Source organism: Lathyrus oleraceus, chromosome 1, assembly GCF_024323335.1.
Source record: "Lathyrus oleraceus cultivar Zhongwan6 chromosome 1, CAAS_Psat_ZW6_1.0, whole genome shotgun sequence".
NCBI classification, from domain to species: domain Eukaryota; kingdom Viridiplantae; phylum Streptophyta; class Magnoliopsida; order Fabales; family Fabaceae; genus Lathyrus; species Lathyrus oleraceus.
The window spans coordinates 329,367,753-329,372,495 of NC_066579.1; positions in this window are offsets into that span (position 1 = coordinate 329,367,753).

Sequence of the window (4,743 nt, forward strand, 5' to 3'; positions counted from 1 at the left end):
GCAGCAGAAATTGCATCAGTATCTCGGTGAAGCCTTAATTCTGTGTGGTAGGTGTCTCTCTCCTCGGCTCCCAGTTGGAGCGGTTCACCAAGGACGCGGTTAATTGCATCCCGATCAAACGCAACAGGACGGCCGGACACTCTAGATGTCCATGTAAATGGCTCGTCATCATCCGGCAGTGCGTTCGCATAGAACTCACGCACCGTTGCGATATCGTAATGCTCCAGGGGGGAAATTAACCGATCCACTTTTTGGTGTCAATCAACCCGGCGAATGTTCGGTTTGTGCCTTCAGGGTTGATGATGAATCTCTTTTCCGACAGAATTTTTCGCTTCTCCAAAGCAACGTATCTTGCGGCTTACTTCGGCCCGACAAATTTGTCGGTGTCAAATTGTATTATTACGGGACGGGAAGTGTTCCCTCCCTTTCTCTTCTTCGAAGCTCCGGATCTGGATTCCATCTGCAAAACATAAAGAGGAAGCCACACACACACAAAACAGATTAGACAGCAAAACCAGAATTCAAAGTACTGTCATGCTCGTTGCTGCTTCGCCTAGCGAAGTGGCAACGAATGCTCGCCCCAGGTTCGCCTAGCGAGTTGCTAGCGAACCTTACGGGTTTTTGGGTTCTGCAATGTTTACAGTGAAATTTTCCCAAAACCCACATTCTCAAGGTGTCAATTTCAGAACAAAACAATCATCTATCAAGAAAAGAATCGTTCTATGTTATATGTAATTACAAACCCACATGCAAACCTAAAATTTCCCACATGCAAAACCTAAAATCCCCATTCCCCCAATTCATCCTAAATGACATGCAAATCAGAAATTCACAAAGTTCAAACATAAAGAAATGGCATTAGGGCAAACCTTAGCAAAATAAGTTGATTGAATTTGAAGTGCAGTGAAGTTTGCAATGCTTCAGTTTAGGGATTGGGTGTTTGTGAGAGAAATGAAAAATGAGAGAGTGTGGTGAGTGTTCGTGCGCAGAGTTGCAAAAGAAAATGTGTTTGGGCCCAAAATGAGTGGCCTGCTAAGAATTAAATTAGTGCTGTCACGCAGCGCTCGCTGCTGCTTCGCCTAGCGAGAAGCTAGCGAATCTGCTCGCTACTGCTTCGCCTAGCGAGCATCAAGCGAGCATGACAGCATTGGCTTTTCAAAGACAGCATGTCTGGTACATTCAGCCAGGTTTTAACAATTGGAATCCCACTACAACAAAACAGAAAAACTGTAAATACTTACAATGTTGGGGTGCCTCCCAACAAGCGCTTGTTTAACGTCGGCTAAGCTCGACGGTGTGATGCTCACAGAGGAGCATCAAAGGGATAGCACAGCTCTCCCGATCCACATGACCGCCAAGATAAACCTTCAAACCTTGGCCATTAACGGTCCAACTGTCCTTCTTTTCCAGGTCCTCAATGACAATAGCCCGTACTCCTTAACTTCTTTGACCCGAAATGGCCCGGACCATTTTGATTTCAACTTTCCGGGGAATAACTTCAACCTGGAATTGAACAGTAGGACCAACTGTCCGGGCACGAATTCTTTCTTTCGGAGCTTTTTGTCATGGTATTTTTTTTACTTTCTCTTTGTACAACCAACTTGAGTGATATGCGGCATTGCGCATCTCTTCCAACTCAAGCAGTTGCACCTTCCTTTCTCACCGGCCAAATCATTTTCAAAATTTAAAAATTTCAGAGCCCACAAGGCTTTGTGCTCCAATTCGATCGGCAAATGGCAAGTTTTACCAAACACCAATTGAAAAGGAGTTAGGCCATTGGAGCTTTAAAGGCGTACGGTATGCCCATAACGCTTCATCCAATTTTTGTGACCACTCTTTTTTCGAATTTGACACAGTTTTTTCTAGGATTCTCTTAATCTCACGATTAGAGACCTCAGCTTGCCCATTAGCCTATGGGTGATACGGAGTTGCCACTCTGTGTGATACACCGTAATGTTTTAAAATGCTTTCCAACGGTGCATTACAAAAGTGTGACCCTCCGTCACTTATCACACTCGGGGGTTTCCGAAATGGGAAAATATGTTTTTTTCTTCAAAAATTTTATCACCGTTTTCGCATCCGCCCGAGGTGAGGCAATCGCCTCAACCCACTTAGAAACGTAATCAACTGCGACAAGCATATACTCGTTACCATAAGAGGGTGGGAATGGTCCTACAAAATCAATGCCCCAACAATCAAATACTTCGACCTCTTGGATGTTTTGGAGAGGCATCTCGTCTCTCTTACCAATCCCACCGCTTCTCTGGCAACTATCACAACTTTGCGCATGGGTATGTGCGTCTTTGAAAATAGCGGGCCAATAAAATCCTGACTGAAGGATTTTAGTGGCCGTTCTCACCCATTATAGTGTCCGCCGTAAGGCGAGTTGTGACAATGCCAAAGGATGCTCTGCGCTTCATCGCCAGTAACGCATCTCCTTAAAAGGTTATCACTACCCAACTTAAACAAGTACGGGTCATCCCATACGTAATACTTGGCATCCGAAAGAAACTTCCTTTTTTGGTTCGAAGTTAGGTCGGGAGGCACAAAACCACTAGCCTTGTGGTTCGCAAAGTCTGCAAACCACGACCTAACTTGAACTTTGAACAGTTTTTCATCAGGAAATTCTTCCCGATTTCCTTCTCTGACGCGGTAACCTCCACATTCACTAAGCGGGATAAATGATCCGCCACCAAATTTTCCGATCCTTTCTTGTCTTTGATTTCAACATCAAATTCTTGCAACAAGAGGATCCAACGGATGAGCCTTTGCTTCGAATCCGGTTTGGTGAGCAAATATTTAATCGCCGCGTGGTCGGTATACACTACGACTTTAGACCCTATAAGATAAGATCTAAACTTTTCAAGCGCATACACTATCACAAGTAATTCTTTTTCAGTTGTGGCATAGTTAATTTGAGCCTCATTAAGAACTTTACTTGCGTAATGTATCGCATGAAATTTTTCTCTTTCTTTGGCCAAGTACCGCTCCGATTGCATAGTTGCTTGCATCACACATTAGCTCAAAATTTAAATTCCAATTTGGAGCGACTATAATTGGAGCGGTAACCAATTTTTCTTTCAAAGTTTCAAAAGCTACAAACATTCATCGGTTAAGAGAAATACCTGGTCCTTAGCTAGCAAATTACTCAAAGGCTTAGCCACCTTTGAGAAGTCTTTGATAAAGCGCCGATAGAACCCCGCGTGCCCCAAAAAGCTTCGGATTCCCTTCACATTCACCGGAGGGGTAACTTTTCAATCACTTCAACCTTAGCACGATCAACTTCAAGCCCTCTTGAAGAGAATTTTATGCCAAGCACTATCCCCTCGGTCACCATGAAGTGACACTTCTCCCAATTAAGCACAAGATTGGTCTTCACACATCTTTCAAGCATCGTTTTCAAGTTTGCCAAGCATAGACTAAAGGACCCACCAATACCGAGAAGTCATCCATGAAGACTTCCATTGTTTTCTCAATAAGGTCGGCAAAAAATGGCTTGCACACATCTTTGGAAAGTCGCTGGTGCATTGCACAACCCAAAGGGCATTTTTCGGTATGCGAAAACTCCAACGGACATGTGAAAGCCGTCTTTTCATGATCGGCCGGGTCAACCGCAAATTTGGTTATACCCGAATAGCCATCCAGAACAATAGTATTTTTTCCCCGAGAGTCTTTCGAGCATTTGATCCATGAACGGGAGTGGAAAATGATCTTTTCGAGTTGCGGTATTCAACCGCCTATAATCAATACACATTCGCCACCCGTTGCAACTTTAGTAGGGATCAACTCATCCTTGTCATTTCGGATCACGATAATTCCACCTTTCTTCGGAACAACATGCACGGGACTAACCCATGGACTATCCGAAATCGGGTAAATCATTCCCGCATCCAACAACTTTACAACCTCCTTCATGGTAGGATTTAAGCGGCGTTGTGGTTGAGCTACCGGCTTAAAATCCTCTTCCATCAAGATCTTGTGCATGCAATAGGAAGGGCTAATTCCTTTAGATCGGAAAGAGTCCAACCCATGGCTTCTTGATTTTTTTTAGCACATTGATCAAGCGGGCTTCTTCATCATTTGAATAAAGGTTGCTTATGATGACCGGCTTTGCTTCGGTCTCATCTAGGAATACATACTTCAAAGTAGAAGGTAATATTTTCATTCAATAGGCGTTTGTAGCACCTCAAATTTGCACCTCCCTTTTGTACATACATTTTCATTTTAGGTCATTAGCATTGCATTGTCCACTGCATAGCATTGCATCAACCATTGCCAAGTCATCAGTTCATCAGTCAAGACTGGTCAGGAGATCCAGTTGTTGCAAGCAAGCAAGTGCATTTCCTATGGAAGCAAAGCCCTAGGGTTGGCTAAATGAGTTCATGTGACCTAGGGATCATTTTGAAGTGGTTTGGCCAAAGGTTGGATGTTCAGAGATCATCAGTCAAGATGCAATTCATCTGAAACCCTAGAAAGTCAACCAAAGTCAACTGTTAGTTCAATCATGGATTTGAAGGTGGGAGATGGTTTAGAGAGGCCTCATTCATGTCCATACAAGTCTCATTTGACATTTCAAAACATCAACAATGAAGAATTTGAGGTCAGATGAAAAGTTTCCAAAAATAGTAAGTGACTTGTAATTTGAAACTGCCAAAAATGGAAAGGTCTTCTCCTCAAGTTCACATCACCAAGAAAGCTTCACATGAAATTTTGTCCAACATGAAAGTTGAAGATCTTGCTCTC